The 27068-nt window shown below is 39.8% G+C and overlaps 1 pseudogene; it reads left to right on the forward strand.

The window, feature by feature from the left end:
* The first annotated feature begins 384 nt into the window (after positions 1 to 384).
* Positions 385 to 27068, forward strand: part of LOC139006164 (elongation factor 1-alpha 1 pseudogene) — a 92235-nt pseudogene continuing 65551 nt past the window's right edge.

Consider the following 27068-nt stretch of genomic DNA (forward strand, 5'->3'; position numbering starts at 1 on the left):
CTCTGATTCAGCAAAGAGAGGTGCTAGGTCATCATTCCACTACCGAGGGACACACTAGCTGATTCAGAAAACTCATGCTCCCCACGGAAAAAAGAAGCAAGTCAGCACCAAGTAAGCAAGGCCTCCCCTAGATTAATCATCCTCCCTTTACATCTAAATTTGCATATATTTGAGTCACAACCCTGTGATATGATAATAGTATGGTTTCTTTAGATCTTTAGGAGAAAGACACATTGTAAATATGAATGCTAATAAAGCAAAACATGGGAACATTAGAGCAGTTGAAAGGATCTCTGGTTCGCAAGTTATTCCTTTCATATCATCAGGGCAGCCTCCACAATGAGGGCAATAGTCTTTCTTCATGTTCCTCTAGTCTTTAGCGGAATGGTTACAGAAGAAGCTAGAGATGAAGACAAACACAAAGAAGAAGAGGAATTGGAAGAGGAGGGAGACGGAGGAAGAAAAGAATGTTTGTTGACATTAACACAGAATGGTAATTGCAAAAATGTTGTTGACATTCATACCTACCTACCGTGAGGGCCAAAACCAGAAGATACACAGGTGTTGAAAGAACATCAACATCTATTGCAAAACTTAATAAGAGTTTATAAGAGCTATGCCCAAAGATGATAATTTCACATGCATAGCTTACAGAAGATGCCTATGCATATCGTTCTATTAGGCATAATCATTTAGATCAAATAGTTGTTCTTGTAAATTAATTCTTCCTATTTGAATTCCAAGTTTTCTTTTACATGTGCACGATTAAAGTGATGATTATCAATGTGTGATTTCATTAGCAGAAGAACTTTGCTAACATTAAAATAATGCTTATTTTATATCAGTAATATTAATGCTCCAAATAAAAAATGAATTAATTCCAATAAGGTTCAGTTATTTAATTTGTTTCATGAAATACAGGATTGTTTTTAGAGGTTCATTTTGTAAATGTTGAAAGACTTGACTTCATTGTGAATAGTATTGTAAAGCCACTTAAAATTCAACATGGAAGATAATTTTTTTTATTTTTTTTTGCCTGTGGTGAATATACAGAGACAAATGTGGTAGAACATGGTGTCATTATTAAGCACAGCATTCCTACTAAATGAAACTTTGGTGCAGATATGTTCTAGGAACTAGTTCTTGTGCTCCTGTAGTTCATAATTGCATCTAAAAGGTTGTGATAAGCCCTAGTCCAGTGATGGCGAACCTATGACACGCATGTCAGAGGTGACACGAGAACTCATTTTTTTTGGTTGATTTTTCTTTGTTAAATGGCATTTAAATATATAAAATAAATATCAAAAATATAAGTCTTTGTTTTACTATGGTTGCAAATATCAAAAAATTTCTATATGTGACACGGCACCAGAGTTAAGTTAGGGTTTTTCAAAATGCTGACACGCCGAGCTCAAAAGGTTCACCATCACTGCCCTAGCCGGTTTGGCTCAGTAGATAGAGCATCAGCCTGAGGAATGAAGAGTCTTGGGTTCAATTTTGGTCAAGGGCACATACCTCGGTTGCAAGCTCCCGGCACTGCGGGGGGAGGGGGGCTGTGGGAGGCAACCAATTGATGTGCCTCTCTCACATCGGTGTTTCTCTCTGTCTCTCCCTCTCCCTTCTACTCTCTCTAAAAATCAATGGAAAAATGTCCTCGGGTGAGGATTATATAAATAAACAAACAAACAAACACAAATAAATAAATAAAGATAATATACTGATCATAATAGAAATATTTTATATTTATACAAAAGTAACAGAACTACCAAATAATTGAATGTAAAAAATTACTTCAACATAGCAGTAAATTATTTCTCTCTTTGCTGCCTAAAATTAATTGGAGTTTAAAAATATCTACTTTGTAAATACAACTAAAGTCCTACAATGGTAATGTGCTCTCTATAAATAAGTCCTCCAAACTTTTGTTGTATTTTGTTTAGAATCAGCTGGACAATTTTAATCAGAGCAGTCAATACATTGAGCACCAAAAAACTTTCCAATTTTGAGGCTTTCCATAAACTGAATGATTGGAAATAAAGCTTACAAATATAAAGGCAGTGAAATTAATCCCTACAATTTCAGTACCACGTTCAGTAACTTCAGATTAAGTGATAAGAATTCACTCCTTATACAAGACTTGATTGTGAAATTCTATAATTGTGTTTTAGAATATCTTAATTTTGAGGGAGCACATTTTGATAGAGTTCCTTTTGTTATTGGAAAAAATAATAGTTTATACAGAAGTGAAAAGAAATTGGGAAGGCCTATGATTTTATAGCATTAAAATTTGTACAATAATCAAAGACTTATATGTGAAGATGAGTAAATTAGAGAGTTTTGTCTTACAGAAATATTTTTTTAAAAGGTGATTTAAATAAAGGGGGAAAAATAAACTAAAAAAAAAAAAAATTGCCCTAACCGGTTTGGCTCAGTGGATAGAGCATCAGCCTGTGAACTCAAGGGTCCCGGGTTCGATTCTGGTCAAGGGCATGTACCTTGGTTGCAGGCACATCCCCAGTGGGGAGTGTGCAGGAGGCAGCTGATCGATGTTTCTCTCTCATTGATGTTTCTAACTTTCTATCCCTCTCCCTTCCTCTCTGTAAAAAATCAATAAAATATATTTTTAAAAAATATATTGAGCTCAAATATTTAAAGTATATTATACCTCGCCCCAGCCAGTTTGGCTTAGTGGATAGAGCATCAACCAGTGGACCAAAGAATCCTGGGTTTGATTCCAGTCAAGGACAGGTACTTGGATTGCAGGCTTTTCTCCGGCCAGGGACCTAGTTGGGGTTCGTGCAGGAGGCAACCAATCGACATGTTTCTCTCACATCAATGTTTCTCTCTCTCTTCCACTCTCCCTAAAATGGAAAAATATCCTCGGGTGAGGATTAACAAAAAATTAAAAAATAAAGCACATTATCCCTCTAAAGAAAGAGAAGAGAAATGAAGACTTCCTCAATTAACAAAACTTGCTGTAAACTTATCACATATCCCTGCTGGAGTTAGAGGCTGTCGTTTAAAATATTGTGTTTTAAAAAGAAAAGTAAAGAAATTATCATAATTTCAATTTTTAATTCACAAAATACAACACTGAAGATTGCAGACAAGTTTATGAAAAATTCCAGATAATAAAGCAACATTGGAAAAAGTACATTCTTTAGAAAAATAATGGCGATCCATAACAACAAAGGACACATTTCAAATTTGTGAACATATGTCAAGAATAGTTATTTTGTTTATGTTGCTTTTATTGTTCAGCAAATCCATATAGTAAGGACTATTTTTTTTACTACATATAAATTTTATTTTTAGAGAGAATTTTATTTTTGAAAATGGTTTTCAATTTGTTAAACCAATTTTTTAATATTTATTTCAAAATTATGTAGTTTTACTCCTCAAATTATATATCTAAAAGAATGAATTTTGCAGTATATAAATTATGCTTCAATAACCTAATTTTTTAATTACATAATTTTATTTATTCTTATCATGTCCCTCCCCTTTTCATTCTCAAAAGTATTTTGGCTTGGATAATAAAATATATATTCATCTGTTCATAATAAAGATCTTAAGAGTTACCTAAACTGTCTTCACCTACTCATGTTCCAGTCACTCTTTTTTAAAAAATCTATTTTTATTTATTTCAGAGAGGAAGGGAGGAGAGAGAGATAGAAACATTAATGATGAGAGAGAATCGATTGGCTGCCTTCTGTACGCCTGCTAATGGGGATCAAACCCACAACCCAGGCATGTTCCCTGACCAGGAATCAAACTGTGACTTCCCGGTTCATAGATAGATGCTCAACCACTGAGCCATACCAGTCGGGCTCTATTCATTCTCTAATTCACTTCAGTTGGATTTTAATCTCCATCACTCCACTGAAGTCATTTTTTAAGATACCACTAACATTCATTTTGCCAAGTTAATGTTCTATTGTCATTTTGCCCACTCTTTCCCACTCTCTTTTGTTCAGTCCTCTTCCTGGATTCTAAATATTAGATGACCCCAAACTTTGTCCTTTGCTATTGCTATTCTTTCCCTAGGTGACCACATCCTGTACCATAGCTTAAAACACCATTTTATTGACTAGAGGCCTGGTGCACGAAATTTGTGCACAGAGGGGGGGGTATCCCCTCAGCCCAGCCTGCACTCTCTCCAATCCAGAATCCCTCGGGGGCTGTCCGACTGCCAGTTTAGGCCCTATCCAGTCAGACATCCCTCTCACAATCCTGGACTGCTGGCTTCTAATCGCTCACCTGCCTGCCTGCCTGGTCACCCCTAACTGCCTCCCCCTGCTAACCTGATCGCCCCTCACTGCCTCTGCATGCTGGTCTAATTGCCCTTAACTGCCCCCCTGCCAGCTTAGTCGCCCTTCACTGCCCCCCACCCCGCCATCCTAATCACCCCCAACTGCCTCCCCTGCCAGCCTGGTCACCCCTAACTGCACTTCCCTTGCCCGCCTATTCGCCCCTAACTGCCCCCCCCCACCAGCCTGGTCACCCCTAACTTCCCCCCCTGCTGGCCTGGTCACCCCCAGCTGCCCCCCAGCTGCCCCTCCCACTGCTGGCCTGGTCACCCCTCACAGCCTGCTTGTTCAGTCATTTGGTTGCCCCTCACAGCCCCCCACCAGCCTGGTCACCCCACTCAGCCTGCTTGTTCAGTCATTTGGTTGTCCTTCACTAACCCCCCTGCTGGCCTGGTCGCCCCACGCAGCTTGATTGCTCAGTCATTTGGTCATCCTTCACTAACTACCTTGCCAGCCTGGTCATAGGCAGCCATCTTGTGATGGTATGAGGGTTAATTTCCATATTACCTCTTTATTAAAGAGGATAACTAGCAAACATATATCTGGTCTAGAGTTTTCTCTGAGCTCCAGAATCACATATCTGATTGCTTACTGTACGTCTTTAATAAAACCTCTCCTGTACCTTCTTAGTGCAGCAATAATAAAACACATGCATAAAATTATTGACTATAAAACCCTGAGTAATCTGAGCCCCCTCCTACATTTCTGGCCTCTTCCCATATCTTTACTTTTCTCCCTCTCACTCTGATTGTTCCATGCACTGGCCCTTTTTCCTTTCCTTTTCTATCATGGGGCCTTTCATCCTTCTTGTTGAATGACTGGTTCCTTCTCATGCCCAAGTCTCAGATCAGTGTCTCCTCTTCAGAAAAGCATTCTACAACCATCCTATCCAAAGTAGACTAGCCGCTTCCCACCCAATCACAGTCTATCTTGTAGTGAGTTGAGTCTTGACCCCACCCCCAAGTGTTCAAGTCCTAACTCCTGCAACCTGTGAAGTTGACCTACTTGGAAAAAAGTTCTTTGCAGATGTAATTAACTTAAGGATCTCAAGATGAGATCATCATGGATTTATGATAGGCCCTAAATTGAAGGGCAGGTGTACTTTTGTGAAGCGAAGATACAGAGGCTCAGAGAGAAAAAGGTAAAGAGAAGATGGAGGCAGAAGTAAGAGTAATGTTCCTAGAAGGCAAGGAATGCCAAGGGTTTCCAGTGGCCATCAGAAGCTAGAACAGAAACATGAGATGAATTTTCCCTCAGAGCTTCCAGAAGGAACCAATCCTGTCAACATCTTGATTTTAGATATCTGGCCTCTAAAACTTTGAGAGAATAAATATTCATTATTTTTAAGCCTCATAGCTGGTTGTAAGTTGTTAAAGCAGTGGTAGAAAACTAATACATCTCTCTAACATAACCCTGCCTTAATCCTTTCATAGCACTTCTCACTATTGGGTGTTATCCATTTAATTATTAGTATACTAGTTTATTTTCTGTGTCCCACTTCCCACTTGCAGACTCCATGAGGAAACGCATATGTCATATTTATCACTGGATATCTATGCCTAACTCAGAACCATCTGTACATGTAATGGAAACTCAACAAATATTTGTCACATGATTGAATGTTGTTTCAACACTTACCTTCCCTTAAAACAACTTCTAGGTCTTTCTTTTTGATTTGACTTAAACTCTTTGTTAGATGGTCACTGTGGCTATCTTCAACGCTTTACCCCCTACCACAACCAATTAATATAAGGTCCTCAGTACATGTGCATTGAATATATTTTGGACATCTAATGTGTGCCTGACATTGTCATAGGCAACTCTCTAAAACCAGTTATCTCATTTACCTCTCAAAATAATACTTCAATTTCTATTGTATTATCTCCATTTATTTTTTTTCCATTTTTTTTTTTTTATTGATTTTAGAGGGTTGATTCTTGTAAGTGCCCTGATCAAACCCACAACCTTGGCATATCAGAACTATGCTCTAACCATCTGAGCTAACAGACCAGGGCTTCTCTCCATGTCATAAATGAGGAAAGTGAAGCTAAGAACACGTAAGTAAATTAGTGAGATGACCAAGTTAACAAGAGAATGCGTCAGGATTTAAACCCAAGACTCTGATTTCAAATACCAAGCCTGTTCAATTGACCAAGTGACAAAAATCATTAGTAATAAAAATTTCTGTGCAAAATAAAAATTAAACACTAGCAATTAAGATTTAAAAGATTTAATATTTAATAGATTTCAAAATTACCCTCCTTAACTCAACTCCAAATGCCCAACATTCCGAAAGAGATAGAGGAAGAACCCTGTCTCAAAGCAAAGAGCTTTTCCAATATCATTGGAGAACACTTGTAGACAATCACCATTGCCATCTACACTTCAGAAGAGCGAGTTTGTCAGGCAGAAGAGGAACATATATCTGTGGGAGGCTGGCATGATTATTAGCTCAGTGATTTGTAAAGCTCAGTGTGAAGAAGATCATGAGGATGAGAGTGAGATATGTAGTTAAAATGCAGATCCCTGGGCCCAGTCATAGATATTCTGATTCAGTAGCTCAGCTTGGTGCCTAGGAACCTATTTCTTTAGCAATTAGTGGCAAGTGCACCCCCAGAAAGGAAATGCGCTACCGCAAGAGAAGGCCGGAGGCGCCAAAGTCAACCTCTGCCGACTTCCGGGCTGTGCCCAGGGGGGCCCTGGTGGAGAGGCGTAATTACTGTGGGTAAAGGGATTTCAGATCTTTGGGTGGAAAATCCTCTGAGCATGCCAAATATCAATATTGTGTTTCATCTGAGAGTCTCTGTTCACTTTCTCCTGCCACACCTTTCAAACTGTGATGATAGAACAATAACACGCCTATGTTTTTTGGTTCCTCCAGAGCTATTTTTCATATATCTCCTAAAAATCATAATCAAATTTAAATTCATTAGCATGATGTGACTGGGAAAAGCAAGGAGAGATATTTACTCTTTGGCTTTTCTCCATGATTGTCCTTTTTTGTCTAATCTCAAAAATACACTATCTTATGACTCTCAAAGAAAAGAAAAACATACATGCCAGAAAACAGCAAGTGTGGAGAAAAACAGAAACTATCAAGGATGAAGAGAAATCGGAACCCTTATGAACTGTTGGTAAAAGTGCAAAATGATGCAGTCACTGTGGAGAATATGTGGTTATCCTTCAAACATTTAAAAATAGAATTACCATATGAGCTAGCAACTTCACTTCTGGGTATGCACCCAAAAAAATGGAAAGTAGGAATTCAAACAGATTTTTGTACACCCATAATCAGGGCAGCTTTATTCACAATGACTGGAAGGTGAAAGCAGCCTAAGTGTCCACCTATGGATGAATGGATAGACAAAATGACCTCTTGTCTAATTTGACACCTCTCTCTCTATATATAGACAATATATATATATATATATATATATATATATATATATATATATATTCAGTGAATTATTGTTCAGCCTTAAAAAGAAAGGAAATTGTGATGTGTGATGTGCATGGATGAAACTTGAGGACATTATTCTGGGTAGAATAAGCCAGCCACAAAATGACAAATATGATTTATATGACATCCCAAGAAAAAGAATTTTCTGAGACTTGCATGGGAGAATGAGTGATTTTTATTTGCATGAAATGAAATCCCTGAGTTTCCAAGGTCCCATTTTCCTTAGTCCAGCCATAGAAAAAGTGTAGCTGGGGCTTCAGCAGAGCTAAAATCAGAGCCAGTGTCTGAGCTTCCGTTCCCCGTGAAGGCAGAGTCAGGCTAGTTTAGTTTGTGTTCCCAGTTGCAGTCCATCAGTCCATTGCATGTGGGGTCCGCATGGCTATAAGACCATTATGAGCAAATGGAAGAGAGCTGGGAGCCCTAGGAGCCAAGAGCCCCAGGAGCCAAGGGCCAAAGTGCGAACTCCTTCATTCAGGGGATTAAGTATTCCCGTATTTTCACGGGCTTGCATCGACTCCACCCCTTCTGACTAGTGATTTCTGTTTCCATGTTTGACTGACAGCAAGCACCTTCCCTAGGTCAACTTAACTCACTGCTCAGGCACCCATCTTTCCCTTAGTGCAGTCCCTTCCCCAGTGATCTGCAGGGAATGCATTGGTGGTGCCCTGGGAAGTGTGAAATGCAACTTCCTGCTTGAAGCTGCCCAAATGACATGCTTATAATGTATGGCCTCCCTTTTGTTCCTTTTCTATTAAAAATAACTAACTAATTACAATGGTATGGCTAGGAGCTGGGAGGAGGGCAGAATGGGAGTTAGTGTTTAATGAGTACAGAGTTTCAGCTTTGCAAGATGAAGAGTTCTGGTGATGAATGGCGGTTATGGTTGCATGACATTGTGAATGCACTTAATACTACTGAACGGTACATTTAAAAATGGTTGCAGTGGTAAATTTTATGTTTATTTTACCACAAACTTTAAAAAATTAAATTTAAAAAAGAATGATGACTGAATAACAATCCACATTGATCAAACCAGAAAAATAATATTCTGTCTTATATGGCAAATTTCTACTAAATAGCTTAAAGGGCCTCACATTTTGATCTAACACTCAACATTAAATTCCATAAGAGCTATGGGTGGAATTTGGAAATATTTTCATTGCCATGACATCTCCATTTTATACGTAAGCAAGGTCAACCAAAAAAGAAATAGATTAAACTTATCTCCGGAGCAATCCCTTTACTTACCAAAAAGAAGTGGTGAAGGAAGGCGGAAGGGGAACAAAACAAAGTAGCCCTGATTGTGCCTCTGGCTGGCTGTTTGGCCTTATAAACCACTCGTTCCCTCTGAGCCTTCGTCTTGTGTAAAATGGCAGGGTTAGATCAGAGGCTCGCCCCTGCTTTCTCACAAACTAAGATAAGTCAGTGTGATTGCCTCGTTCCTTAAAGAAGAGTTCAACAAAACACAGCAAAATAGAAATGCAGCCAATTCTTATCTCTTTAGAGAGAGGGAAGTATTTCTGCAAACCATCCAAAAGCTATGTGTATCTGCCTTACAGTTTAATGAGGGTGTGATAAACTATAATCAGCAGATCCAACACAAAAAGATCTAAGAACTTGCTCCATCTTTCCATCCTTTAAAACATCAAGCTGAACTCAGCAGGGCCATCTTGGTTTTTACAGCTCATACCTAATCAGGAGGGAAGGGGTGTGTAGTCAAGTTGGGGCACAGAAATAAGTGAACATTTTGTTTTAGAAATTCTCTCTGGTTAGCTGAATTGAGCATAAAGGGCTTCGAGCCTTTTTCTAACTTTCTACTGGATTACAGATTGAGCTAACAGATAATCAACCAATAAATGAACAAGTACAGTGTTTATGGAGCAGCTACAAAGGGACTGAAAGGGCGAGGGCTAGGCCCTCCACCTTGCCCCAGGGTAAGGGCTAGGCCCTCCACCTTGCCCCAGGGTAAGTGCTCCATCTTACCTTGGCCACATGCTTGGCAAGGAGCTTCTTCCCGGAAGTCTAAGCCTCTGCTAGCCACACCCAGGAACAAGACACCGACTCTTGCCTGGCCAATCGGCAGAGCACAGTCCTTTCTCCTCCCCTTATTCCAACTCCCCCTATATAACCCGTCTCCACACAGAGTTATCTCTCTCTGCTTCCTGCTGCTGTGTCGGCAAGGTGGGGGAGCCGAGCTAGCTCGAATAAAGACTCTTATGCTTTTGCATCGGACATGGCTGGCTCCCTGATGTGGTTTCTTGGGGATCCTGAAATCTGGGCATAACAGGGACCACCACTGAACTGAGCACCATAAGGAATTCCAAAGAGTATCATACAGGGTCCCCCAGCTTCATGGAATCTCTAATCTATTTGCTGAGGGAAAACACTAACACACCTAACATACACAAAGAAAAAATGTTAGCAAATATGCCTCGATGCAAGTATTTCTGGTTAGAGAAAAGGAAATGCACTCCATAAAAAGAATCAGCCTTTGCAATCCAAGTGGTGAACTGAGATAAAAGATGTGAAAAAACCTCCAAATTGGGCACACTGTCCGACCGGCTCTCACCTCCATGATCCCACTGCTTGAAAGCTAGATCAAGCTACGCTTTGCTAGGAGGACAGTATAATGATAGTCAAGATTAAATTTCAGAGGCAGCTCAGAGAACATTTTAAAAATCTAATTTCCAAGTTCCTAAGGGGAGTCAACTTTTTTAAAAGTCCTTTAACATGTTTTTGAAATTTTTTGTAACCTCTAAACAAATATTTTTAAATCGGACTGGGCAAAGATCAGAGATCCTTAATGGCAGTTTTGCATCGTGCCTGAAAATTAGTTAGGAAAATGGACAAATCCTATGGGTTTTGTCTTCTTAGAGATTTTTTTCATAAACAAAAGGCGAGTTCCTTATAATGGAAAACTAGTTCCAAGATACACAACTTAAGAGAAATATGGGAAAGGAATTATTTTTCTCCAAAATACTTTCCTTTCTTCTCCTTGTTCTAAATGGTTATTGAAGTGGTTTTTTTCCCTGATAGAACAATAGACTCTTATTTCCACAAAATAAATGGTATAAGCAATCAAAAAATACTTCCCTAATGGAAGACAGATAAAAGAGAGAGAGAGAGAAAAAAAAAAAACCCACTCCCTACAAAAACAAAGATTATCTCCAGCACTGTAGTTCATATTCAAATGGAAGAAAATAAAATGAGCTTTTAACATAATGATTTCACTGTTTACAGAGTACCATCCCCATTTTCACATTTCAAAGCATGTGCCAAACAACTCCGAGGTAGGAGAGAATGGTGAGGAAGATCAGAGAAGTACTTCTTGGCATCCCAGCCTAACTGTGCCACAGGCACAGACGATTATGAAATGTAAAAGTTGTTCCTCAAGTGGGAAGGTGTGTCTGTTTGTCCCTTGAATACCAAGACTTCTATTTGAGTTTTGTTTTCAACTAGATGATTGGAACATCTAATTGCAAATCTAGCTGTGGGTAAAATGATGAAGTAATAGGTAATAGTCCTTTTAAGGAGTACCTGGTGTATACAGCAGGAGCTATACAGTTCAATCCTCACAAAAGTCCTCCTGGGGAAGACATTACACCTTACAGAGACAGAAACTGAGGCCCAGATGTGACATAATTCACCCATGGTCACACATCTTCTTAATGGATCCATGATTTGATTTCAGTTATTTCTGACTTGAAAGCCTTTATTCAATTTCCCTGTCCCGCCCACTCCCAACCTCTCCAGTGAAGAGGTTCAGAACAAGCCACCCCAGCATCTTCTGCTCTGGCCTCCTGATTATTTTGAGCTGAAGGCACTGGAGAAACAATAGAGGAGGACGGGCTCTCTGACCTACCCTTTTCTACCTAAACGTAGGTGATAAGATTTCCCGTGAGAAAGGTGCCCTTATTTTTCCAGGAAAAGAAGAATGTTCTTATCACTAGAGACTGGGAGTAGAAGCCAAAATGGCCTTGTACAAACAAACTTACTAAAATAAACTTGATCTGCCATTAATTTCCCCCTTATGTTTCTTAGTCACTGTCCCACAATTTACCCCCCTAGCCCAAGCCCCTTTGTCTTGTCACATCCCCACAGTTTATCATTCTTCGTTTAAAAAGTTACATAAGCTTTGGGGCCTCACGACTTCTTCGGGTCTTCGTTTTCCTTTTGAAGATTCCCGTGTGCATGTAAAAATATTAATTAAAGTGTGTATGTTTTTATCCTGTTAATCAGTCTTATACTAGCCTAATTCTCGGACCCAGCCACAGAACCTCTAAGAGAATAGAAGAAAGTATTTCTTCTCCAGCACCATCTACCCTGAGTTCTCATACTTCTTTGGGTCTTCCTGTCATGGAGGAAATAAAAACAATTCACATAACCTGTTAATGATTTAATGTGTTATCTGTCCAAGAATCATACTGGAGAGAATAATATTTAAACTTGGGTCTCCAGTGGCAACATTTCAAAGCATCTGGAAAGGAAGGCTTTTTAAGGCTGAGGAGAAATTTGGTCACACCTTTCAAACCTCCCCACATGGGGCCACTGTGTTGCACAACTCCAGGGTCAGGTACGTGGGAACCTAAGAGAATGGTGGCCTGAGGAGTTGCATAGGGCACTGCCAATAGCTCTGTGGCTGTGGGAGACCAGACCCCATGTAATCATCAATTGTTAGCAACTAAAGAGGCCTTTATTGATCATTTCAGTGCAGTCTCTGCTTATTTTCTTAAGAGAAGATTGAACCCTAAGAGGTTAAGTTACTGCTCTATTGATATCAGAGCTGAAATTGTAATTAACATCTCAGGTGGGGGAGAGGGCAGAATTCAGAGAGGGAATGAGGAAGCCAAGCATAAGAGAGACAAGTTTGCTGGACTTCTAAATGGATCTCGCAGTTGATGCTTGAAAAAATTAACACACCCACACCCTGCCTCCATTTGGCAACTAATTTGACAACTCAAAAGGTTAAGGACTGACCCCATAAATCAAATTAAGTTTATCTCAAAGACATGGAACAGAATCACAATCCAGGTACAAATGTTCCTTCTCAAGTAAAGGTCATGAATACTTCAATCCTAAACTTGCGAGCTCTGAAATCAATCCTCCAAGAATCATGGGTCCAATTAGTCCTCTAGATTAGGGAGCATTGCTCTTTTTAGGAGGAAAGTGAACAGTTTCAGAAATTCTGCTCAGTCTCCTAATTACAGTTTTAGTTAACAAGCTAGAGCTTTGCTGTAGTGACTTTCAAATTGTAATTACTTTCCCTGGAAGTGCTTCAAAAATTCTAGAAAACATTTGATTTGCTAATTATCAGATTGCCCACCTCAAGACAGAGAAAAGATAAAAGGGGAGCGAACATGGTTGAAAAGGAGTTGGGGGATGGTTGCCCTACATGTTTATGGTCTACTACTTGGGCTTCTCCATCCAAGACATGACCTGGCTCCAAGGATTTTCTTGAAAACAGAGGTTCACATTTTTCTAATCAAGGCCATTAAATATCAAGCTACACAGAGAGATCTGTAGCTTTCAAAATCTATAGAAAGCTCCCTAAGAGAAGTTCAGCACTGGGGATATTCCTGTTTTGCAAACTCTTCAGGATAGAAATCACAGCCATGATTGCTATGAATACCCAATCTAAAACTGCTGTGCAAAACACGGACAACTGAGACACAGACATTTCATCAAAACAATATTATTTCAAAAAGAAAGAAGCAGCCCTAGCCGATTTGGCTCAGTGGATAGAGCATCGGCCTGTGGACTGAAGGGTCCCAGGTTCGATCCCGGCCAAGGGCACATGCCTAGGTTGCGGGCTCGATCCCCAGTAGGGGGTGTGCAGGAGGCAGCCAATCAATGATTCTCTCTCATCATTGATGTTTCTATCTCTCTCTCTCTGCTTCCTCTATGAAATCAATAAAGAGATATATTTTTAAAAATTTAAAAAATATACTAACAAAATAATAATGATGAAGCATATGCTGGTACGTGCAAAGCTTAAGAGCTGAAGCTGAGGAAACTAGATTTACTAGAAATTTGGATTTTTGTTTTAAAAGCATTATCATTTTCCTGAAAAGCCATTGGCTAAGACTCTTTCCTCTACAGCAAAGTGGCAGAGGTACACATTACTAATGGGGATCTAGACTTATTAAATCCTCTTTGCTAGGCTTCTTCTATAGGATGTCATCACCCACTTTCTTATGGAAAAGACAAGGCAAGAATGAAAAAGATTTTAGAAAAGCATAAAGGTGTTTTATCTCTTAATTTTAAAAAATGGCAAATAGAAGCCTGCATGTTCTACTCATTGTTTTTTAATAATGGGTCACAATTCCCTGGGGCTCAGAGAAAGACTTCAAGAGTGTGCTCAAATTGAGGAAGTTTTTAGAAAGCTTCCGTTTTTGTCCTGGGCACCAGGTCTCCCTGGAGTAACAGTGAGAAGAGTGGGAAGAAGGGTGCCAGGGAAAAGTGTGTGTGTGCTCAAGCAGGAGGGGAACTACAAGCCAAGAGAAATGTCCCACCCTCCACCCACATCCACACCCAGTTGCCACAAAACTATGTGTTAAAAAAGGCAGATGCTTGGTTACCAATACAGTCCGACTTTAGCCTAGTCATTAGGGCAGTGGTTCTCAACCTTCTTAATGCCGAGACCCTTTAATACAGTTCCTCATGTTGTGGTGACCCCCAATTTCATTGTTACAAATTGAACATAATTAAAGCATAGTGATTAATCACAAAAACAATATGTAATTATATATGTGTTTTCCAATGGTCTTAGGCGACTCCTGTGAAAGAATCGTGCGACCCCCAAAGGGGTCGCAACCCACAGGTTAAGAACCGCTGCATTAGAGTCTATGCTTACAGGGTGGACATAGAATTGACAGAGTCTATGAGGCCAGAAATGTTTGCCTGGACTGGAAAAAATGTGAAGTAAACCTCATGAAGTCTCACCCCAACACACTTTCTCATCACCAAAGATAACAGGTCTAGGGGCACTGATGCTCATTCTACCCTGGACAGTCCCACAAAATGAGACTCCATCTTAGAACATAGAAAGTGCCAAACACTGTGACACTGCGCATCTCCAGAAAGAAGAAAATCCTCCAGGGCCTCTGCAGCTCATTGCTGAAATGGAACCTGTCCACCTTTCAATTTTTTATAGGAAAGATTTCTCTAGTTAATTTTTTTCCAGTTCAACAGTCCTTTACTGAGGCACCATTATTTGCAAAGTCCAGAAGGACATAGAGTCCCTGCTATAGAAGGGAAACTAAACTTGTAAACAAAGACACATGAAACATGTGAAAAGTAAAGCTAGAATCCTAGAAGTGAGGTAGGGACAGAAATACTGAGTACATTTGTTTAAGCTGATTTTCTAGGTAAAATTCCTTTCCTAAAAGAATTGTTGTTTAGCTATTTGATACCAGTTACTAATGGAATTCCTGACTAGGATACTAATTTCCTACAAATACCCTCAGTTAAACTTCCGGATTATAAATTAGTACATCATTCAGTCATTCAACAATTACTTGAGCACCTACTATGTGTATCTTTTGATTTCTAGATCATGAGTGTATGTATGGTTTAATGAGCCTCAAACTACTCAGAAAATTTCAATCCTTGAGCAGGAGTATCTGGATCTTTTGCTTGTTATTCTTTGCTCAGCCTCTAGAAAGAATTCAACAAGAGTCTGGGTGAGACATCTAAAATAAAAATAAAAACCACCTTACGGATCCAGGGACATTTTTACATCAGCATATCAAATTATATCCAAATAACCAATATGAAAATTGCTATCCAGATTTCATAGCATAATCAAACAATAACAAGAAAAAAAAAGTTCTTTCAAAATATGATCTAGGTAAGATAACCAACAATGTTTATCTTCCCCTGAGCTATTGTGATGATTAATACGATAATGTTCACAAAGGACTTTGAAGGAGTAATGTAATGTACTTTGAAGCATTATCGTTTTTTTATTAATGAGTTTTGATTCTGACAGCTGCCAATTGTACTGCAGCCACAGTAAACCTTTGGTCATCCCCACAAAGAAAGAGAAATAGGATACAAGAGAGTAGATAGTGCATGGTGGCAGATAATACTTGCTCCAGGAGAAAGCCAAATCCTGCTAGAGACAGAAGCTACAGGTAAAGCAACTATAAAACAATCAGGAGGGACAGGTAATGTTAGGATAGGACCAAAGCTGGTATAGAAAGAAACACACTCAAAATGCACATTAAAAAACATTTTAAAAAGATGACCCAGAATTGCCCACACCAACCCAAAGATAATTGTATTGCATTCATTCATTCACTCGTACTCTTATTTAAAATATTAAGCATCAATATGTCCCATGCTAAGTGCTGAGGATATAAAAATAAATAAAATAGCCTCTGTTTTCAAGGGGCTTACTATTAACTGGGGAGCAGAGAGCTGAATCATGTAAAAGTATTAGATATTGAAAAACTGCAAAGTAGTTATATGAAAGAAATAGGTACAAGGTACAAGAGAAAAAAGGGCTCTGTTTTCAGGGAAGGGAAATACTTGCAGCGGTTCTCAACCTGTGGGTCGCGACCCCTGAAAATACATCCTGCATATCAGATATTTACATTACGATTCATAACAATAGCAAAATTACAGTTATGAAGTAGCAACAAAAATAATTTTATGGTTGGGGGTCACCACAGCATGAGGAACTGTATTAAAGGGTTGTGGCATTAGGAAGGTTGAGAACCACTGATAGAGGAACTCAAGAAACATGGTGTCTTGAAAGAAAGACAGGGCAGGGAAAAGGAGTTTTGGGCAGAGGGAAGGTACCATTGACCACTCCAGAAGCAGTGACTCTGGATGTGAGTGAAGGTTTGGGAAGCCCACAGTGAAAGATACAGCTTGGTCAGAAGATAAGGACCAGCTCTAGGAATTAAGATTTATCCTAAAGGCATTGAGAACTAAAGTTTGTAAGCAGGTAATATGATCATATTTGTGGTTTGGGGAGATTTCCCTAATATCAGCATCAAATTTGGATTGGCGATAAGGCTGGGCTGGAGGGCAAGTAAGGAGATTATTGGAATTGTCCTTTCAAATAAGTTCAAGGGGTAGAGAGAAAGGGACAAAGAGGTAACATCAGACTTGGGTATTAATAAGAGTAGAAACAGGGGGAAGAAAGTATGGCCATGCTCTGATTAACCAGAGGGATACCTTCTGAGAAATGTGATGTTGGGAATTTTGTTGCTGTGCTAACCTCATAGAGTGCACGTACACAAACCTACTACACACCTAGGCTATACAGTATAGTCTATTGCTCCTTGGCTACAAACCTGTACAGCAAGTCACTATAGAAAACAACACAAGATTAAATTAACAAAGAGAAGATGTAACCAAGGGACGAGGTAAGCATTAGAGTGTGAGGCTGATGCAGGTGTCACACAGCATACTGTTATACAGCAAACTTTTTTTTTCATAATTAGAAAGAGTACACTCTAAAATAACATGAAACGTGTAGTATAGTAAGTACATAAATAAGTAAAATAATCGTTTATTATTGTCAAATATTATGTACTATACATAACTGAATGTGCTATACTCTTATACCACTGGCAGTGCACTAGGTTTGTTTACACCAGCATCACCACAAACACATGAGTAATGCATTGTGCTACAATGTTATGGTGGCTGAGAGTCACTAGGAGATAGATATTATAGCTTCAGTATAATCTTTTTTAAATATATTTTTATTGATTTCAGAGAGGAAGGGAAAGAGAGATAAAAACATCAATAATGAGAGAGAATCATTGATCGGCTGCCTCCTGCATGCCTCCCTCCCCCACTGGAGATTGAGCCTGAAACCAGGGCTTATGCCCTGACCAGAATCGAACCATGACCTCTTAGTTCATAAGTCAATGCTCAACCACTGAGCCACACCAGCCAGGCTTCATTATCATCTTAATGGAATCAGTATCATATACTTGGTCTGTCAGTAACTGAAACGTTATGCACTGCATCATGAAAGTCATTCCCATATTCATGGCTTGGGTGGCAGAGTCAGTAACCAAGAGAGGAAACAGGAGAAGGGGAAAGCCAGGGGGCAGAAAGTTCCCCTGCTTCCCCTGTAGTTCAGATCTTGGTGACTGGCCTCACCACGCATCCTGTTCCCAAGATACCTATGCACCTCACATCACTCTTGTGCAGGAAGAGAAGAAACACCAGACAGAAACAGAGGCTCCAGAAGTAACTCTCTCCCCTAATTCTGTCTCAGGTTGACTACTCTCTAATGCTGCCCTGGAACATGCATTCAAAGGGTTAAAGTTATTTTAAAGGCAAACTTCAACTGTGTTTCTGTCATCCCCTGTCAGATTCCTTAATGGCCCCTAAATGAAAATAAAGGTTCAAATTAAGTTCAGAAAACTTTCAAGCAGTTTTTAATGATGAAACTTCAGCATTAAGGGTTTCTTTCTTTATTATTTTGTTTCATGTGTTAAATATTAACTTGAATTTTATAAGAATTAGAAGATTTAACAAGTGATATTTATACTTGCCTATTAAAAACATGTTTACAGTAACAAATATGTCAAACATCCTCAAATTGACAAATATATATTTCAAAGCATAGACTTTGAAATATGGGGAAATATCCCAATATAATTAGTGTGCCATAATTATATGGGTATTCTAATTTTAAACAAATCAAATGTTTTTTAATCTTAACCAAAAATTTGGGATATCATTCTTCAAGAATTCATCATATCATTTTTGTTTTTAAAATTAGCATTTAATGCAAAACTCAAAATGTGATTTGGTGAAATTTGATTTAGTATTCTCTAAAGTTAAAAAAGATGTGAGGAAACTATAGTAAACTTAACACTACCAAGTTCTATTGTTTTTAAATTATTTTAAATGTTTAGGAAAAATTTTTAAGTTGTGTAAGAAGCAGAAGGCAAGTTGCAAAATGCTAAAAGAATTTAGCCAGGAAATTTCCATAAAATAAACCATGTAGCACAGATACTCTGTGAATACCCTAAATCCTCCAAAAATGTTAGCTTCTCACCTACCTCTCCCTACCCATCCAAGCACGCAAATACATACGTATATTACCAGTTAGGTAAGACAAGAGAATGGCTAAAGTTCAAATCTTGTTGCCATGGTAACCAAGAGATAGGATAAGACCACCATGGACAGCTAGAATGGATAGAGCTTTTCCTTAATTTTGCCTTATGTACAATGTTGTGATAGGAGTAAGAAGACACAAGACTTTCAAGCCTGTGAAAATAAAATTTTCCCCCTTGCAAAAATAAATACAAGGGGGGGAAAAAAACACAGAAAGAGATCCAGAAGAGACAGTTAAAGATATCCTCTCTCAGATACTATTAAGAGAGTTGGGTAGCAATTAATGCTTTCTCTCTAATAAGTGCTGTGTACCTAATTAAAAATGCCTAAATACCAAAAACACACTGTGCATTCTCTAAGCAAGACAAGCCTGACCAATTTCTGTTTTAGGGGGAAAAAATCAAAGCAATTAAAGACTAGTTTTTATTTAAGCCCAGGTAAGGAAATGAAAATAGTGTAGTAAGGAAGGTCAATCCATACCAAAGATGGTGTGTGTCTTGGTTTCGTGAACAGTCTCGCGTCATTAGGCCTATACATATAAAGCGATTTTTCTCCTACTGTGGTGGCTGCTGTATTAGTTTCCTAGGGCTGCTATCACAAAGTAGCACGAAGTGGGTGGTTAATAACAACAGAAATCTGTTCTCTCGCAGTTCTGGAGGCTAGAGGTACAAAATCAAGGTGTCAGCAGGGCTCTGCTTCCTCTGGATGGAAACCTTCCTTGCTTCTGCCTGGCTTGTGATGGTAGTTATCAATCCTTGGCTTCCCTTTGCTTCCAGCTGAATCGTTCCAACCTCTTGCCTCTGTTCCACGTGGCATCCTCCCTAATGCATCTCTGGGTCAGTTTTCCTTTTTCTTATAAGGATCCCAATCACACTGGATCAGGGCTCACCTTAAGTCAGTAGGACTTTATTTTAACTTGATTACATCTGCAAAGACCCTATTTGTAGGTAAGGTCACATTCACAGGTGCTGGGAGTTAAAACTTCAACGTAGCTTTTGGGGGGAACACAATTCCACCCATAATAGCTTCTATGACTGCGATTAGTCAAGTCCTCCTCTCCCGCTGAGTAGCAGTTTCCTTACAGCATCCCAGTCTGACTCCATAGTTTTTCAGGCACTCAGAGTATTCATTGCCATTTCATTGATTGAGGTTTGTAAGATTCAGGCCACTTTATGTAATACAAAGCTTACTTGCCCACCCTCAGAGTCTATTCTCTGACTTCCATAATCTAAAGGTGACAAGTATACCCAGCTTTCTCTCACACCCGCTCTTTTTCCCAGAGCTTACCTCTCTGGTGTTGGATTGAAATGTAGGGAGAGGAAAGTGTCCATTTCCCCCTCACATATGACTGCACATGATGAGACCACATGGTCAAGCCCCTCATAGGCTCAAGGTGGACATGAGGTGGCCATTCCCCTGGGCAGTGATTGAGATTCAGTTACATGGGTGATCCTGGGATGCCAGGAAAGCTGACATTCCGCTCCTGGCCTATCTCCTTGCTCGCTGCTCTCATGGTCCCATTCTCATTAATCCTCCACCACACCCAGCTCTGGGGCAGCAAGCAAAGGAAACATTTCTTCCACTTGCATCTTGCAAATAAGAACCTTGAAGTGGATAACCTTTGTCCCCTGTGGCAAACAAAACGAGGTGTCTGTGTCCAGGATGCCTGCTTCCCACTTCTTCCACAACAGAATCCCAATTTCACAGGATGGAGCAATACGGTCAGCTATAAACCTTTCTTCCCAGCCTCTCCCGCAGCCTGGGCAGCCTTTTTACCCAGTTTTGGCCAGTGAGACATGAGCAGACGTGGGGATTCTGAGGTAGCTTTGGATTTCCTGATCAAAGGAAGCACTTTTGGCTGCAGTGCCCTTTCCCTCTTCCCTACCTCAGAGCAGTCACGGTGTCTGCAGTGCAGCGGCCATGAGGCCGTAAAGTGCAGGCCTGAAGGGATCACAGAGGGCCAGCCCCATCACCATCCATCCATTGAATTGCAGCCGGTCGCAGCTTCCCTCCTGAAGCTTTATCAGAAGAGAAAACGAAAAGCCTATTTGTTTAATGCCCTGTTACCTGAAGTTAAACATGCCTGGTTTGATTCTACCGAGTCTGGGCTGGCAGATAGACGTCCTTTCCCCACTGGGGTGGCTCTGCCAGATCAGGAGGAGCTGTGGCTGAGAACACACACAACAAGAAAACAAAGGATCCGTCTCCCTTCTTGCAAGTGGAGAAGTTGTCACACAATGCAAACAAATCAAGAACCCTCCTGGTCCCCGAATTTAATTTTTATCATCCATCTCCCTTCTCAGCCTGACTCTCTAAATCTACCTTCAGTGACCTGCTGCCACGTTTTCCTAAGGAGTTTTATGACTGTTTTGGTTGGTTGTAGCTGTTCCATGATAATAGTAATGATCCAGGTCCCCTTACATCCTTATTATAGAGCAGGGTCCTGAGGAGCGCTTCCCTGGCCTGTCTGAACAGGAAATGAAATTGTATAGACAGTGTGATGGCTCACGTGAAAGCTCAAATTGAATGAGTGAACAAACAAAAAGCCACGGAGGAGAGGTCTACCAGAGTATGAAAGGACAGTTCTCTTTGAGCAGTGGAAATTTTTCTTTTTGATTTTTCTTGAGATGTCTCTGTTATTCATGTTTGTTCATGATGGACTGAACTAAAAGAAAGCTAAGAAAATAATAATAATGAGTCATTAAAATAGTGGGAATTTTCCTTCCATCTCCACCATAAAAGTAAACAAAATGTGTACAGTGGTGCTACAAGTCTGGGAGAGACTATTACACCCTAATAGTAAGAATTTACTGCCAAAAGAAATGGGGCTCCCAGTGATTATGCGAGTCCCAAAAGCTCCTAGAAAATTCCTTCCTCCGCCCAGCAAAGCCGAGGTTTGGCAACTGCTCGAATGACGTTTCACCCACCTAATTCCCAGCCACTTTAGGTTCTTCTGGAGTGAAACCTTCTTCCCATCATCATCTTAGAAGAAATCTTTGAAAGTTCATTTCAAAACATTCTGATTTGAAAATCAAGGAACCTGGAGTCCTCTGCTTCCCCGTAACTTAACAAGCTGGCAGTGGTATTGCCATGCCCTGAATTTTCACCACTATCTTCTGTTTAAGAGTGGAGTCTTTGAAAAGTGGTTTTCTAATTTAATTTGTTAAAAACACTGTAGTGCTTCCATAAATAATTTATTTCAATTTATATTTTGAAATGTGTATTTATGAAAACACATGAAACAGGGCAAGAAAAATGTGAAAGGTCAGTCTATTTTTCACCTCGGAGCCCGCAACCCACCTCCCTGAAGTAAACTGTATCAATAGTTGGTTGTGAAATCTTTCACACAGGTGAGTGCATGTAGATATATATCCTTTTTATCTCTCACACACAAAAAGATGGCTTTATACACAGCTGTTCCCTACCTTGCTTGCTCTGTTTACTAAATGAAATACCTTGGAAACCTTTCCTTCCAATCAATTCATGCATATATGTTCATTCTTTTAATCAGCTACATATTAAAGTAATGCACACTGTGATTTATCTAAGTACTTTTACCGTCTTAGGCATTTAGAGAGTTTCTAATTTGTGTGAGTACATACAGTGCTGTAATTAAAACCATTTTACATGGATATATTTGGGGAAAGTCCCAAAACATGTAGCTGGGGGATCAAAGGATATGCATATTTTTTTATTAAAACTGCCAATTTTCTCTCCAAAATGTCTGCAAGTATATGTTCTCGTAAACAATGCATGTCAGTGCTGGTCTCCCACAGCCTTGCCAAACCTTGAGTTATTGACTTTTATCATATTTGCCAATCTGAGAAGTAAGAAATTAGATTTCAGGTTTTAAATTACATTCTTTAGTTTTAAACTCCTATCAAAATCAATACACAGTGCAACATGCTAAGCACCACATTTCAACACCTTAGATATTTCCAACATGTTGATTTATTCTGCATAAACTCAAAGGAGGTTTCCCTGACATTTTTGAGCATGCATTTGAACTTGCACACGTATCACCAATTTTACTGTTCGTTATTACAACTCACACGTTCACAGGCCCATTTATGGGCAAACATGGTTCCATAGCCGTCGTGTCCTGGATCAACCATACTTGACAAAAGTCATGGGGTGTCACCCATGAGCCTCTGTGCTCATCTCAGCATCATATTTAGTGGTGCATCATGTCACATAAACATCTTACTATAGAAAGTTTTAACTCCTATGGTAAATTTGAATGGTTTTATTTTATCTGCCTTGGATTTATGATGGGCTTATACACTAGTCCTATCACCTGCTTTATGCATTGGAGTTGCACATGGGATTTCTTTTTTTTAATAGCATTCTTATAGTTTGTGATGATAAAAATATGAAAACAGCCATATCCATCAATATACACTAATTAAATTAATTTCATTTATCCACTAATTTATTATTATATGATACTAGAGGCCCGATGCATGAAATTTGTGCACGGGGTGGGGTCCCTTCAGCCCAGCCTGTACCCTCTCCAATCCGGGACCCTTCGGGGGATGTCCAACTGCCAGTTTAGGCCCAATCCCGGAGATCAGGCCTAAACCAGCAGTCAGGCATCCCTCTCACAATCCTGGACCACTGACTCTTGATCGCATACCTGCCTGCCTGCCTGGTCGCCCCTAGCTGCCCCCTGCCTTCCCTCCCCGGCCTGATTGCTCCCAACTGTCCCCCCTGCTTGCCTGGTTGCCCCACACAGCCTGCTTGTTCAGTTGTTTGGTCATCCCTCACTAACCCCCCTGCCGGTCTCGTTGTAGGCAGCCATCTTGTGAGGGTGTGAGGGTTAATTTGCATATTACCACTTTATTATATAAGATTGATTCAAATATGAGATAATAAATACATCTTTAATATCTATTATTTAGTGAAAGAAGAAAGTAGAGAACAGCTTTATTATATTCTCCCATTTGTGTGTGTGTGTGTTTTAAGTTATATATCTCTGGAAGCTTATGTAAGGTTGTCAAAACAATTGTTTGCTCAGATGAAGAAGATGGGGGCTGGGAAATAGAAATAGAAGGGAGACTTCTCACTATTTATACTTTTCTGTGGTTATTTTTCCTGTTGAGCTATAATTTTTAAAATCTGTATATTCATGAGGCATAACTAGGGAAATAGGCTTTGGAGAAGAAAGAAGCTGTACACGAAACCCAAGCATTTGTAAGAGACGGGGTCATATTCAGGTGTTCATCTCAACATTGTTTATTACCTTACCAGTGGTTCTCAACCTTCCTAATGCTGCGACCCTTTAATACAGTTCCTCATGTTGTGGTGATCCCCAACCATAAAATTATTTTTGTTGCTACTTCATAACTGTAATTTTTGCTACTGTTATGAATCATAATGTAAATATCTGATATGCAGGATGTATTTTCATTGTTCGAGATCCACAGGTTGAGAACCGCTGCCTTAGACAGAACTAGAAACTAGATACACCTATGACATCCAGAAGTAAGAAGAACTGGCAGTACAAGAAGAAACAGAAATTTATTCAAATGAATTTAAATTTAAAAGCTTAAAGAACTCTAAAAATATAGCAGTTGAATTTGTTATTGTGGTATAAAAAGCATAGAACGTAAACTTACCCTCTGAACAGTTTTTAAGCGTACAATACACAATTGTTACCTATATGCACACGGTTGCACAACAGATCTCTAGACCTTTTCTATCTTGTGTGACTGAAATCTATACCCACTGAACAGCTCTCCACTTCCCTTTCCCTCTGACAACTACCACTCTGTTTCTGTGAGTGTGAGTACTTTAGGTAACTTATACAAGTGGACTCATGCAGTATTTGTTTTTTTAAAATGGCTTATTTCACTTAGCATGTCCTCAAGAACCATCCATGTTGTAGCATGTGCCAGGATTTCTGTTTTTATCAAGGCTGAATAAGATTTCATTTCATGTATATACCACATTTTTATTTATTTACTAGGGGCCCAGTGCACGAATTCATGCACCTTGAAAGGAACTGTGGGCCACAAGGCTGCAGTGGGCACAAGGACAGGTCTCGGCCTACACTTGCCCACCTGGCCCCCCCTACCACGGCCCCCGCTGGCAGCCCCACTCCTGCCGCTCCTGCACTGATGGCACCAGCCCCACTTGTACCTGCTGAGGGCATAGAGCAATTGGGGCTGGTGCCAGCAGCAGGCACATGTGGGGCCAGCGCCAGCAGCAGGTGCAAGTAGCAGCTATTGCCCTGATCGCCCCTCAGGAGCAGAGGGAGGTGGAGAAGCCCTCAGGGGCAATCAGGGCCAGCAGCCGCCACTTGTAGCCGCCACTTGCACCCGCCGATGGTGCCAAGTGATCAGGACCAGCATCAGGTGCCAGCAGCAGGTGTGAGCAGCAGCTCTGGTGCCGGCTGTGGGTGCGAGAGGGGACATCACCAAGAGCGGGTGCAAGAGGTGGCTGCCAGCCCCAATCACCCCTCAGGAGCAGGGGGTGGTAGAGAAGCCCTGAGGTGCAAGCGGGGCCAAGGCCAGCAGCAGGTGTGAGCGCCAGGTGGGACCGCAGTGCACGGGAGCAAAGAATTTTCAATAACTACCAGATGCGTGCCCTGATGACAGCGACTGACACCCCACCTTGGTCTGGCACCCCTGCTCACCTGCTCCACCATCCTGCTGGGGCTGATGCCTGCCATGTTCCGCACTCAGCTGCCTGCTACTGACACCCGCCATGTTCTGCGCACACCCCCTGGTGGTCAGCACATGTCATAGCAGCCGGTTGTTTGGTTGTATGATTGTTCTGCCATTCAGTCTATTTGCATATTTGGATTTTATATATAGAGATCCCTTGATGAACATTTTAGTTGCTTCCATGTCTAAGCTATTGTGAATAATGCTGCAATGAATATGAATGTGCAAATATCTCTTCAAGATTCTGTTTTTAATTCTTTTAGATATATAGCTGGAGTGAGAATGCTAGATCATATGGTAATTTTATTTTTAATTTTTTAAAATAACTTTTATATTGTTTTTCATAGCCACCGCACCATTTTATAAACCCACCAACAGTGCACGAGGGTTCCAATTTCTCCACATTCTCGCCAACACTGCTATTTTCTGGGGGGTTGTTGTTTTGTTTTGTTTTGTTTTGTTTTGTTTTGTGATAGTGACCATCCTAACCTGTGTGTGGTGCTATGTCATTGTGGTTCTGACTTGGATTTCCCTGATGATTAGTGATAGTGAATATCTTTTCTTTTGCTTAGTGGCCATTTGTATATTTTCTTTGAAGAAATGTCTATTTGAGTCCCTGGCCCATTTTTAAATTGGGCTATTTGTTGTTATTATTGACTTACATTAATTCATTATATGTTCTGGATATTAACCTCTTATCTGATCTATGATATGCAAATATTTCTCCCATTTTGTAGTTGCCTTTTCATTCTATTGATGGTTTCCTTGGCTGAGCAGAAGTTTTTCAGTTTGAGGTAGTCCTATTTGTTAGTTTTTCTTTTCTGCCTGTGCATTTGGTGTCATATTCAAAAAATCATTGCCCATTCCAATGTCATACAGCTTCCCCCCTATGTTTTCTTCTAGGAATTTTAGAGTTTCAAATGTTATGTTATGTCTTTAATTCATTTTGAGTTACTTTTTATATATGGTGTAAGGGTCCATCTTCATTCTTTTGCATGTGGATATCCAGTTTTCCCAATACCATTTGTTAAAGTGACTGTGTTTTCACCATCGTGTAGTCTTGGTGCACTTGTAGAACTACAGATCATTTGACCATCCACACTAGGTCTTATTTCTAGATACTCTATTCTGTTCCATGGATCTATATGTCTACCTTTATGTGAAAACTACATTAGTTTTGTTGGCTGTAGTTTTGTAACGTGTTTTGAGATCAGGAAGCATGCAGCTTTTTTTTTCTTCTCTCTCAAGGTTATTTTGACTATTCTGAGTCCTTTGAGATTTTAAATTTTAGATATTTTTTTCTATTTCGGCAAAAAATGCCCTTGAGATTTTGACAGGGGTTGCATTGATTCTAGATTACTTTGAGTACTATGAACATTGCAACATTATTAATTCTTCCAATCCATAAAACATAAAGTTTTTCCATTTATTTGTGTCTTCATTAATTTCTTTCAGTAATGTTTTCTAGTTTTTAGTCTAAAAACCTTTGCTTCCTTGGTTTAGTTTATTCCTAAGTATTCTATTATTTTTGATGCTATC

Source organism: Myotis yumanensis, unplaced genomic scaffold (genome assembly GCF_028538775.1).
Source record: "Myotis yumanensis isolate MYYU_CA2020_CCGP unplaced genomic scaffold, mMyoYum1.0.hap1 SCAF_3, whole genome shotgun sequence".
Classification (NCBI taxonomy): Eukaryota; Metazoa; Chordata; class Mammalia; order Chiroptera; family Vespertilionidae; genus Myotis; species Myotis yumanensis.